General features: G+C 47.0%; 1 protein-coding gene across 1 annotated transcript in view; it reads left to right on the top strand.

Moving 5' to 3' along the window:
- Positions 1-449: 449 nt before the first annotated feature.
- The window catches only part of ZBTB2 (zinc finger and BTB domain containing 2), a 30,863-nt gene continuing 17,626 nt past the window's right edge, over positions 450-13,686 (top strand). The window contains exon 1 of the mRNA XM_082252608.1: positions 450-747. The gene's annotated coding sequence lies outside the window, so the exon portion shown is untranslated. The remainder of the gene's footprint in view (positions 748-13,686) is intronic.

Genomic DNA, 13,686 nt, shown 5'->3' with positions numbered 1-13,686 from the left:
GCCACCCAGCACGCACGAAGGCGTTCAGTGTTGTCGCACTTCTGAAATTGCTGCAATATGTACAAGGCCTTAAACTTTACGTGGAAGAGCAGCACAGACAGAACGCTGTGCCTTCCTCATCCATTCATGTAGTAGTAATAGAAGGTGCTGACTGGATTTACTCAGTCACAGGCCAGGGCTGTGAGGAGAGCTCCCTGACTGATGTGTGAGGCAGGAGGAGAAGCCTGGGTGTAATGTACTGAGAGATGCATGCGATTTTCGTATTGGTCGTCTTTATTATTCCACAATTATTTTTTTGACGTGACCCTTGTTGTGGTTGGCCACATTCAGCCATGAAAGTCTGTGACAGGCCAATACAGAAAACAAGCACGAAGAGGAGCGCGCGGGGCTCGGCTCTCCCTGACACGAGCGGCTCCGGCGGGAGGAGACCGACATGGCGGCGGTGGAGGTGGCGGGGCCGTGTTCTGGGCGCAGGGAGGAAAAAAAAAAAAAAAACGAGACACAGAGGAGGAGGAAGAGGGGGAGGGGAAGGCGACTCTCGCCTCCTCATACTCCCGGCGGGAGAGCATTGCAAGCTTCACTGCACGACTGCCCCCCCGCTGCCGGTCATGTGACCTTAACGTAACCGGACAGGAAAGCACCGACGGATTTTTTTTTTTTCTCGTCGCTCTGTTCCAGCCCTCCTCTCGGAGAGGAAGACAAGACGGAGGAGGAGGAGGCGGCGGAGCTCTGATACGCACGGCTGAGGTGAGGAGACTTTATCGGGCGGTAAGGCCGGCACCACGTGCACGTTCTTTTATTGGGGGCCGCGGAGGGGGGAGGGGACGTGTCCGGGGACCGAGGCTCCCCACTGGTGGCGAGAGTTCATGGGGTACGGGCTAAGGTGAGGCCTGGAGGGACACCGGACTGTGACTGCACCGGAGACGGTACTACGTTCGGTGCTGGGAGCCTCTCCGCCGCCTTCTGTACCGTTCTTGTGTACTGAGGGCCACGGGACAGGCTACAGGGACAAAGGAAGGCCGAGGACGGCGGCCATGGCCCTTTTCTGCCGCCATGTGTGTGCGCCAGCTCGGCCCCCTCCACACCCCGCCTCTCCTCCACCGCTTAGGCGACAGCGCGAGCCGGAGCCATCTTTGTTCGTTAGTTTGTTCCCCTCCCCCATACACACACGCTCTCCTCCCCCTCACAGCTGCGCGGAAGTGGCAGCGCCCGCCGGCTCCGCCCCCTCCCCGGCCTCAGGATCACAGTGCTCTGTATCCGGCCGGGGACGTCCTGAGACGGGGGCTGTGTGTGTGTCTGGGGGAGGGGAAGGGCCGGATGCTTTACAGTGGCAGCAGGTCAATGGGGGGCCTAAAACGTGCTCAGCAGACCCGAGCATGGCAGGCTGGTTCTAACAATGGGCGGTGCCATCCATGGGCGCACGTGGGTGAGGATGTGTGTACCAATGTGCTAGGTGCTGTTTAGAAAGAGAATTCACTAACTAACTGTGTCTGCCCACCAATCAGCTGCTAGCTTTCTGTTTCAAAGCCCAATACTAGGTTCACGCCTTTTAGCACATTTTGGAAGCTCGGGATCTTCTATTTAACATGGTTCTCATCACATCTATGCTGTTTTCCTGGATTGTCTTCTTGGAAGAGGAGCGTAGGCACTAATCCCAACTCACATGTTCATGTACAAATGCCTGTGTGTAGAAGTGGGTGCTGAAGCTGGAATCTTGTCAAGTCAGAGCAGGAGAAGGTCACCAGCACACCAAGGATCTTTGGAATGGGTCCAAAGCTTTAGATCTCATTCACATTGGAGCAACTTGTCATGCGATCTGACAGGTAAAGTCGCATTCTATAGCCGGCAATCCCACTGCTCAGATCAGTGCGGTGTCACACCGATTTGAAAAAGTAGTTCCTGCACTACTTTTGATGATTTTGGATAGATCTTTGTGCATGAAGCCGCACAGATGTCTTCCAAGTCGTACTTGCCAGCACACCATGGATCTTGCAAAAGCAGTCCAAAAAGCTTTATTGCAAAGATCACATAAAAAAAATATAGAGCAATGTTTCGGAGCCACGCAGGACCCCTTCGTTAGGCATGTGATGACAAAGGGGTCCTGTGTGGCTCCGAAACCTTGCACTATATTTTTTTTGATGTGATCTTCTTTGCAATAAAGCTTTTTGGACTGCTTTTGCAAGATCCATGGTGTGCTGGCGAGTACGACTTGGAAGACATCTGTGCGGCTTCATGCACAAAGATCTATCCAAAATTGTCAGAAGTAGTGCAGGAACGACTTTTTAAAATCAGTGTGACACCACACTGATCTGAGCAGTGGGATTGCTGGCTATAGGATGCGAATTTACCTGTCCAAACGAATATGTATCTATTTGTAACTGATCCAGTGGCCAGCTGGTGATCGCTTCAGCACCCAGTACACAAGTGCCTACAAACCAGGAAGGTGTGCGATAGGAATATGAACTATACGTTTCTAAGTTGTACTGACATGGGGATTTGAAATTGTACGCTTTCAGACAAAGTCGTTCAAGTTCATAGCTGCAGTCAATGTGAACGAGAGCTTAATCTGTGATCACATTGTTACAGCAGATTCATATCCTGCAAATTTGCAATCTGCTGCAATGATGTGATCGCTGATTAAAGCTTTGGACCCATTCTGGAGATCCTTGACGTTCTGGTGACATTCTCCTGCTCCCCCTTTTAAAAAAGAAAATAGGTGCAGGTACTTTGTCATGCAAATCGGTGTGTTCTGGGTCCATAGGCTTAAAGCAGAGCTTTACCCAAAAGGGGAAGTTATACTTTAACGCATGGGTGTCCAACCTTTTGGCTTCTCTGGGCCACATTGAGTGTAGAGAAATTTTCTCGGGCCGCATATAAAAATATATACTATAGTCAAGGTATATAAGTAATAAAACGCTTCTGCGCCCCCCCCCAGCACTAATTTAACACAACTAGTGGATGATCCCCTCCGAGGCAGCCTCTGCCTACAGTTAGTTGGAAACCTCTGTGGCTGTGCCCCTGACATGGCTTCCTTCCTCCCCAGCAAAAAATAAATAAAAAACTGTCAGGGGGCAGTGGGCCGCATTGCCTGTGGTTCCGGGCCGCAGTTTGGACATGCCTGGTTAAACGCAAGGTTCACACCTTAGGGCTTTTTCACACAGTCCGCCCCCGGAGGTGAATCTGTGCTGCTCAGCAGGGAATCGTAATCACAGATCCCAGCTGAGCAGGAAGGTGAGCTCTGTGTGCGGAGAGGGGGATGTCAGAGCCCCATCTCTATGGGGGAATCGGATGAGAGTGGACCGCCTGTCCACTCTCATCCGATCCCCTGGACGGATGGAAAATAGGGTTTCCATCTTTCCGGATTTCACAGACAGGATTGGATGCGGTTGTCAGCGGACCCGCTGCCCCATAGGAATGCATGGGGTATTCTATCAGATCCGCCTAAAAAACAGTCGGATCGCTCGTGTGAAAGGGGCCTTAGCGTTTTTTAAGCCAGCGGGCACGGCAGCCCCTTCAAGTGAATGGGCTACCATGCATGCGTTTCTAGCACCAAGAAAGTCAGTGGTAAATAAAAGCACAAATGGTTTTTGACAAGTCCCTTTACTTTATTTCAAAAAGCCTCCCAATGTACATCCATCATCAATTATGTTATCCAGCAATGTAGGTACACGTCAGTCATGATAAACGACGGCTGTGGACCATCATTGGAACAAAAAAAAAAACCCCACTGACACCCAACCGATTCCATCAATTTCCATTCGCCAAATGACATCTCTGCTTCCCTCTGCCGCTGTAGTAAACGGGGCCAGAGTCCCTCTGTGACCTCATTGTCCATATATGTATTTGTCAGTGGACTGCAATGAGCATCCTTGTAGTTCATTCATACCGCCTCCATCTTTCAGACAGAAATGACATACAGAAGTATGAGAGAAAGATGGAGGACGTGTGCAGGTGCTAGACATTGCACTCGTAATCCACTGATCGTGGGTGCAATGGTTTGGAAGCTCCTGTGAAAAAGTAATAAATGCTTCAGAAAGGTGAACTTGGCTTTAAATTAGATGTGCCAGCAGCATGTACATAGCTTTCGCTCCCCCCTTACCCTGTTCGGCTGCCAATAGAATGTCTTGTGTAATGTACGAGCTGCTGGACTCCTAGTTTACATGAGATTTTTGGCCCCCACCTTAATAGATAAGTTCAGCTTTGGGAACATGTTACATGTTCCACTCGTTTTTAGGGTGGAACATATTGCTCCCTATGCTGCAGCCGCTGCCCTCTCTCCCTGTGGCAGCAGTATGGGAAGAAGTTTCCCATACTAGCTGTCACTTTTCAAAATCAGCAGGGCTCCGCCCACATGGCCGCGTCATTCATACACACAGCTCTGTGTGAATGAACTACAAGCCCCGGCATCCTTTGCAGTTGTCGCACCACGGCGCTGTGGAGTGCCATGGTAGTTCATTGATTTGTTACTGTCAGTGTATCTGCCGACCTGTACAGATATACTGACAGATCGGAAGGAGACCTGCTGGCACCAGCGATTTTTTCTTATCATTGGTGCAATGCTTTACAGGCTCCTTAAGAGCAAAAAGAATGTGCATTTATTCGTTTTTTTTTCTTTAAAGCAGTGATAAAGTCTCCTGTAAAAAAAAAAAAAAATGTGCCCCTGCGGGTTGAAGTAATAATGTACTAGTATGCACCACATACAAGCATATATTTATGACAGACTTGCCTGCTTCCATCTTCGTCCTTTTTTCTTTCCGGGTTCCATAATGGCTGGGCCCTGGTGATGTCACTCCCGCACATGGGAGTCCTCTCACCTGCGGCACATAGAGCGGCCTGTAAATGTGGTCCGAGCTGCGCATGTATGTGCTCAAATCACACTATCACTGACCTTTTTTAAAATTTTGACTTTACTGCCACTTTAGGACCGCACTGAACAGGCAAAGCACAGGTTTGCTTTAACTGGTTGTTTATAAAAGGTGACTGGTAGAAGGGGATTTGATACAGACCACAGTGTGTTTAACCACTTCAATACCCGACAATTTTCAGTGCTGTCACACTTTGAAAGACAGTCATACAGCACTGTATCCATAATACATTTTTATCATTTATTAACACAAATAGAGCTTTCTTTTGGTAGTATTTAATCACTGCTGTTTTATTTATTTTTTTTCCTTTCTATTTTTTGGCAAATAAACGATTTTCTTTTGTTATAAAATTTTCATAAATTTAGGTCAAAATGTATTCTGCTCCATTTCTTTGGTGAAAATAACCGAAAATCCGTGTTTATTTAGTTTGTAGGAAATTTATACAGTCCACACAATATAGTATATACCAGTGATGGCGAACCTTGGCACCCCAGTTGTTTTGGAACTACATTTCCCATGATGTTCATGCACTCTGCAGTGTAGTTGAGCATCATGGGAAATGGAGTTCCAAAACATCTGGGATGCCAAGGTTCGCCATCACTTTTATATACACTATATTACCAAAAGTATTGGGACGCCTGCCTTTACACGCACATGAACTTTAATGGCATCCCAGTCTTAGTCCGTAGGGTTCATTTTTGAGTTTGCCCACCCTTTACATATAATAGCTATAACAGCTTCAACTCTTCTGGTAAGGCTGTCCACAAGGTTTAGGTATGTGGGAATGTTTGACCATTCTTCCAGCAGTGCATTCGGGAGGTCAGGCACTGGTGTTGGAGAGAAGGCCTGGCTCGCAGTCTCTGCTCTAATTCATCCAAAAGTTGCTCTGTCCGGTTGAGATCAGGATTTGATGCAGGCCAATCAAGTTCCTCCTCCCCAAACTCGCTCATCCATGTCTTTATTTTATTTATTTATTTTTTTACACACTGTCACCACTGCAGTATAGCGTTATATAACAGTCGTGGTGGAGTAAACAGGGACACTAACTGGTGACAGTATGTGGGGGGGAGAGAACTTTTTTTTTGATTGGCAACAGCTGATCACATGGTGCAGATGGGCAGTGATTGGCCCTTTCTGTACCAATCACAGCTAGTAACACAATTGCACACAATGGATGGCATAAAAGGAAGGTATCCACTGTTTACATTTGTTATGTGATCTGCTGTGATTGGTTACAGCAATCACATGGAACCAGCAGCAGGCCCGTACACTGATTCGATGGTCACAGAACGCCACAGTGCAGTCCAGGAGGACGTCATGTGGAGTCCTGCCCGCCTATCTTTTGCTATAGTCCAGGTGGGAACTGGTTCAATTTGTTTTGCTACTTCCAACACTCCACAGAAAGCATCACCCTGTGTGTGCAAAAACTCATGTAACTCAATGAGAACACAGCTTCTGTACTGACACAGCCTCTCATCATAATGTGACAGGCATGCAGAGGCAGGTGAGGAGACCTAAACACAGTGTGTGTGCTATATGGACACAGTGGCTGTATCCCTATAGTTGCATAGGCTGCCTCCATGCAACCCCTGGGGACTCCAGCTACATAAACAAATGGCCAGAGTGCTGCTTAGGACCAATTCATATTTCCAGAAGTTCCTACAAAATAGAAATGTTTGTAAGTAAGCCTGCTTTAAAGTTGGTCATAAAGTGGTTGTAAACCTTAGACGTGAATTATAAACAAACCATATCCCTTTATCATGTGTACTTGTCTCAGTTAGGAGCACTAAGTCCCGGTTCACATTTGTGCGATGTGGGAACGCTGCGAATATGCAGCGTGATCCTGCATCGCATCCGCACCCCTGACAGTTCACACGGCCATATGCAATACTCAGGGGGTGTCAATTAAAAGTTAACGACACCCCCAGTTGCGATCGCATATCACAGTGCGATCTGAAAGTTCGCACAGAATCGGATCGCACAAGTGTGAACCACCATGCGATCCGATTCTGCTGCGGATAAAAAAAAGGGTCCTGTACGTGTTTAGTGTGATTTCGGTGCAAATTCAGCCATACAAACTGTGTAGATGAAATTTACACCGCACAGAGATCGCATGTGATTGAGGAGCAGTGCGCTCCAAATTACATGCGATCTTTGTGATCGCACTAATGTCACCAGGGCTAAGCATCGTTTCTGTCTTCTGCCTTGTTCCTCATGAATCACTTCTGACAAGTTTTTCTGACACCAAGAGAAAAAAGGTTACAGGGGAGGAACCTCCATCTGATTGACAGCATCAGCTTCATATGTAAAAGGGGGGGGGTGTCCCTTTCTGTCCAACTGAGAGCTCCCCCTCACTGAGCTCTGCAGTGTAACTTCATCTCTCTTCTGCCCCCTTTTTTCTGACATCTCAGACCAGCTTTATAAATTCTGGATGTTGAACAAACATAAAGAGAAAATTTCAGATTAAACGGGTATCACTTATGTGGAAGGATTTGTTTAATCTCTGTATCACTTGAGGTCAGTCACATCACTGGGTATTTTTAAGGGTATACAACCACTCTGATTTCTCTCCTTCACAGCCCCTGTTTTATTTAAAATCCACGATAGCGGATGCAATACTTGTAAAAAAAAAAAAAATAATAATAATAAACACACTATTTTTACATGCAACAATATGTGCATTTATTATTTTTTACTTAAGGCTCTGTTCACATGTAGGTGTTTTTGGAGCGTTTTTCTGCTCACTGATCAGCTCTCAAAACGCCCAACAAGACAAATCCCATTCATTGCAATGACCCCTGTTCACATCTGAGCGTTTTGACGCCCTAAGGAAAACGCCCAACGCTCAAAAAAGTACTTGAGCTTCTTTTTGGGCAGATCACAGGCTTTTTGTCCCATAGACCTCAATGTAAAGTGACATTTGGCGTTTCACAGGCGTTTTACATGCGTTTTGTTGCTCCTGATCAGCTCAAACAGCACAACTCTCCACCCAGGTCTCCACCCCCTTGGCATGCCTCTGCTGTGAGCACATTTTCCTGAAACATGGAGAACAGCAGTTTCCTGTTTTAGGCAGTTTAGGTGACCAGACCCTGCCATACCAGGGTGACCGTAACGAAGTTTAGGTGAACTGACTCTGCTATGCCAGGGTGACCAAACTCTTCCATGACAAGGTGACCGTAATGAACTTTACTGACTTAGCCTGCTGCCATACCAGGGTGACCGTAACGAAGTTTAGCTGACTTAGCCTGCTGCCATACCAGGGTGACCGTAATGAAGTTTAGCTGACTTAGCATGCTGCCATACCAGGGTGACCGTAACGAAGTTTAGCTGACTTAGCCTGCTGCCATACCAGGGTGACCGTAATGTAGTTTAGGTGAACTGACTCTGCTATGCCAGGGTGACCGAAATCAAGGTGACTGTAATGTAGTTTACAGTGAACTGACTCTACTATGCCAGGGTGACCAAACTCTTCCATGCCAAGGTGACCGTAATGTAGTTTAGGGTAAATTGACTCTGCTATGCCAAGGTGACCGTAATGTAGATATATATATGGAATCAAAAAACACCATTTTGAAGCCCTAAAACCCAATAAATGCCCCTAAAAAGTGCCTAGGGTTCTGGATCATGCCCCAGGGACTATGAATCTGGCAAAAAAAGTTCTTAAAAATTGTCGTTTTTGATAGAGAGACAATTATTGAAAAAATAAAAAAAAAAGATTTCTTTGGATTTAGTGTCTGGGGGGTCTAAAAAGTGTACCTGTGAAGTTTCAGCTCTGTAGCATGTCCAGAACCATAAAAAAAAAAAAGATCATGCAGAAGAGGAGGTCCCTTGGAGGTCCAATGCAGAGGAGGAGGTCCCTGGGAGGTTCCTTTGCAAATGTTGTAAAAAAAACACTCTGCTTTCTCAAAGTCGTCTTCCAGGACAGCCCATGAGACCTTAGGCTCCTCCCCCAGGGACAGGAAACACATTCCAAAATTCAAATAAAAGGCGGTGCCTTAGTCCTCACCTTCAGTATTTAGTGTTTCCTCCGGACAGGGGGTAACATGTTCCTGGAACTGAAGCTCCCGGTCTCCTGGACTGTCCTTGGAAAGACTTGGAAAGATGCATCTCCTCAGCCCATAGCGGTACCCCCTTAGTGCCGCAATAGGGGCTGACCGCTGTCTCCTGTTCTTCTAGCCTCTCGGCAGGACTACGGATGCTGTCTGGTGGAACGTTGGGGAGTCCACTCCGTTGGTCGGCCGGTTCCTTGGAGCAGAGTCCTGTGTACCCGGAACCGCTAACTTCGGAAGAAATTTTGAAGTTGGCGCCAAAAACGGAGGGGGCGGAACTCAGCGTATCCACTCTGGCCTCACGGGAAGCGACAGTGTCACTTCCGGCGCAGTGACGGCATCCGCGGGCGCCGGAAACCCTCGTTCCAGTTTCCGAAGGCGCGAACAGTGAGTACATATGGGCGACCGATGTTAGGTGGAAACAGCAGTGCTGGGATCACCATACAGAGCGATGGACACGACAGTAACCGCACAGGCGGTGGAAGTCGGCTCTGGCATCGGCACCTCTCAGGTAAGCAAGGGGAAATGTACACCCTATTTGCAGATACCTGTTAGGAACTCCGTTCCCCTTCCCCCCTCTCTTTTCTATCGTTAGGGGCAGGGGTTAAGCAGCACCGCTCCCTCTTTTCTAAATCACAAATGGGGGATAAGCGGGAGGTGGGAGGAGGACAAGTTTCCCTGATTATAATTCTCTTGTCTTTTATCTTCCAGGCCAAGGCTCAGGACAATAACCCACCTCAGCCCCCCAAAAAGAAGTGTGCTGTATGCGGAGAGAAATTGAGTTCCTCTTGGAACAAAGCAGTGTGCCGGGCATGTATAGCTAAACTGGTCAGAGACGACCCTGCAGTCTCTACCCAGAAAATGCTGACCTCAGTGAGAGATGAACTAAAAAGTACCATTAGTTCATTCAAAACTCTCATTGAAAAGATGCAGGCACCAGTCCAGCCTTCCACCCCAGCTCAGGCTCCATTGGCCCAGGCCCCATCTTTGAATATCCCAGTGGGTTTGGAGGAAGTTTCTTCTTCCCACTCCTCCGGTGGGGAGCAAGAAGGATCAGGATCAGGGGAGGAACCCATAGACAAGGATTCCCATAATAGCTCCAACTTTAAATTGAGCTTGGAGGATGTAGATAACCTACTAAAGGCAGTTTATACAACTCTAGAAATTGAGGAGGAAGAAGTGCATCTCTCTAAGCATGACTTGATGTACGCTTGTCATAAAAAGCATGCTAGAGTGTTCCCTGTGCATAGCTCCCTATTGGATATGATTAAACAGGAGTGGAATTCTCCTGATAAAAAGCCTTTTTTTCCAAAGACTTTGAAAAGAAGGTATCCATTTGACAACAGTGGGGATCAGCCTTGGAACAAAATCCCTAAGCTAGATGCCTCCCTTTCCAGAATCTCCAAAGGCACTGACTTGGCATTTGAGGATTCAGGAGCTCTAAAAGACCCTATGGATAAGAGAACTGATATCTCTTTGCGTAGGGTCTGGGAAGCCTCCATTATGAGCTTAAAGCCAGCCCTGGCATCCACCTGCATAGCCAGACACCTGGAGCTCTGGCTATCTCAAATCCAAACACACTTGTCTGCTGGAACATCGAGGGAACAGATTAATAAATCATTTCCGCTCTTGTTTCAGGGAATTGGATTCCTGGCGGATTCTTCAGCTGAAGCTGTAAGAATGGCAGCAAGGACCTCAGCTTTGGCTAATACGGCCAGAAGAAGCCTATGGCTCAAGACATGGTCAGGTGATGTTACTTCTAAATCTCGCCTTTGTGGTCTTCCCTTCACAGGAGACCACCTTTTTTGGCCCAGGCCTAACAGAAGCCCTGGAGCGTACAGCGGATAAAAAGAAGGGATTCCCAGAAAAGAAGAAATTCCCCTATGCTCAGAGGAATGCTCGTGGCAGGGGTAAACAGCAGAAGTCTTTTGAAACCCAGCAAAATTTCAAAAAACATTGGACCGGGCATAAAGGAAAAGGGAAGGGCAACATTCTGTTTAACCCTCCTCAAAGCCCCAATGACTCCCTTCCCAGGGTGGGAGGAAGTTTAGGGGCCTTCCTCCCACTATGGAAGAGGATTTCTTCCAGCCCTTTTATTCTAGACCTAGTAGGCCAAGGACACAGGCTGGAGTTCTGTCTTCTACATCCAGAAAGAATCTGGGTCTCTCTGAGGGACGTCACAAGAAGGATGTGCTTGATGACCTCCTGTTTCCCAGCGGTCCCCTGGGCAGGGTTCCAACTACGTCCACTCCAAATGTTCTTCCTACAGAATTGGGATGGATAGTCAAGTTCCTTAGAACAGAAAGTAAAGGTTCCCACCAAGTTGAAAAGGACCCTTTGGGGGTGGAAATCCTCTCTTCACCTATCAATAAGGCGAAGCTGGACCATCCAGGTATCACAGACATATCTGCACCACCACCAGATGAACCAGGACAATTGGTTCCTCAACCAAGAGGTGTTTTTCAAAGTCACAACCCCTTGGGGCCTACCGGTAGTGGATCTGTTTGCCTCCTAGGCAAACAGGAAAATAGAAAAATTATTTTCCATAATCCTAGTAGATATAGAGATGATCCTGATAACCCCATACTGGCCCAAGAGGCCATGGTTGGCACGCCTTCAGGCATTGGCTGCACTACCTCCAATGACCTTCCCTTGGAGACTAGATCTCTTAACTCAAGGTCCGGTGGTCCATCCATTTCTCAGGACCCTAAACCTGTCGGCCTGGTATCTGAGGAACAAATTCTAGGTTCTCAGGGGTTCTCAGACAGAGTCATCCAAACATTGACCAGCTGTCGAAAACCGGTCACTAGGAAAATATATGCAAAAAGTTGGAAGAAATTTCATTTTTGGATGGTGGAGAATCAGAGATTTTCCCCAGATATTCCAACTATCTTAGATTTTTTTTCAAGAAGGCATAGACAAAGGTCTCTCCCTAGGGACCTTAAAGGTACAGGCTGCCGCCCTTAGTGTCTTCCTTCGGTTCTCCCTTAGAGAAGACCCTAATGTGAATGCCTTTTTCAGAGCAATTGCCAGGACAAAGCCAACCAGGATTAAAACGTGTCCAGCTTGGGATCTATCCCTGGTACTCCAGGCTTTGGTTACCAGTCCGTTTGAACCCTTGGTAGACCTGTCAGTAAAAATGCTCACCCTAAAAACTTTATTTTTAGTAGCTATTACTTCGGCTAGAAGAGTTAGCGAATTACAGGCTCTCTCAATCAGAGAACCTTTTCTTATGATTTTTGACGACAGGATTGTGCTAAAAACAGATCCAGGATTTTTGCCCAAGAGGGTCTCTTCTTTTCATAGGACTCAGGACATAGTCCTTCCTTCCTTTTGCAATTTCCCAAACAACAATAAAGAAAGAGAATTTAGTTGTTTGGATGTCAGAAGAGCCCTTCTGAGATACCTGGAGGTGACTAAAACCTTCAGGAAGAATGATACTTTGTTTTTACAATTTTCCGGCCCCCATAAAGGGGAAAAAGCTTCTAAGGCAACCTTAGCTAGATGGATCAAACAGGCTATCACAGAAGCCTATATGGTGAAAAAGGTGACTCCACCTTTCATTACTGCACACTCTACTAGAGCACTGTCCACGTCTTGGGCTGAAAGGGCCGGTGCCTCTCCAGAACAAATCTGTAAGGCAGCTACCTGGTCTAACTTTTCGACCTTTGTTAGACATTATCGCCTGGACCTCCTATCTTCTCAGGAGCAGGCGTTCGGTCGAAAGGTGCTCCAGGCAGTGGTCCCTCCCTAGACTGGTAAGTTTCTTGCTTATCGTCTCATGGGCTGTCCTGGAAGACGACTTTGAGAAAAGATGGGTTATACTTACTGATAACTCCTTTTCTAATAGTCTTCCAGGACAGCCGGATTCCCACCCGATTTATCTGGTATTATGTATAAATGATATGTGTATATATATATCTATGTATATGTTTTACAGGGTGTCCTACGGTTCTCATGAAATACTGAAGGTGAGGACTAAGGCACCGCCTTTTATTTGAATTTTGGAATGTGTTTCCTGTCCCTGGGGGAGGAGCCTAAGGTCTCATGGGCTGTCCTGGAAGACTATTAGAAAAGGAGTTATCAGTAAGTATAACCCATCTTTTTCCATTGGTCACCTCATTACACAAAAACACCTGTTAAAAACGCCCAAAAAAACGCTTGCAAAAACGCCTGAAAAACGATAAACAAACGCCTGAAAAATGCCAACGCCTACATGTGAACGGAGCCTAAAGGTGAAGTTAGCCTTAAGTGTCGGTTCACACTATGGCGATCCGACTTCGGGGGCCACCTGTGAAGTCGTGTGCACCGCGACTTCGGCGCGACTTGCACGGGCTTCACATAATGGTAGTCAATGCAAATCGCTCCGATGTCACCCAGAAGTAGTACAGCAACTATTTTCTAAGTCGGAGCGACTTGAGTCGCTCCTATTAGAATGGTTCCCGTAGCACAGAATGGACCGTGACATGTCAGGCTGACCAGTCGCCTGACAAGTCGCGGTAGTGTGAACCGGGACTTAAAGTACAATCACTAAAATCTTATAGTAACTACTTCTGTTGAGGAAAACACACATTTCCTTCTGGATGATCTATGTACATTGCTGGAATATTTAAAGACTTTCTTGCAGATTCCTACCTTTTTCAATTCTGAACAAATAGCTGTATTAGTTTGTCTGTGTCCATGTGCCGAGTGAATCTGTATGGGAGTGGTTTTTTAACTATCAATCAGCTGCTGCGCCTGCAGGGCTCTAATTAGAAAACTTGCGGAGGGGT

Source organism: Pelophylax lessonae, assembly GCF_965119305.1.
Source record: "Pelophylax lessonae genome assembly, chromosome: 3".
Lineage (NCBI taxonomy): Eukaryota > Metazoa > Chordata > Amphibia > Anura > Ranidae > Pelophylax > Pelophylax lessonae.
This window is presented reverse-complemented; position numbering and strand designations above follow the sequence as displayed.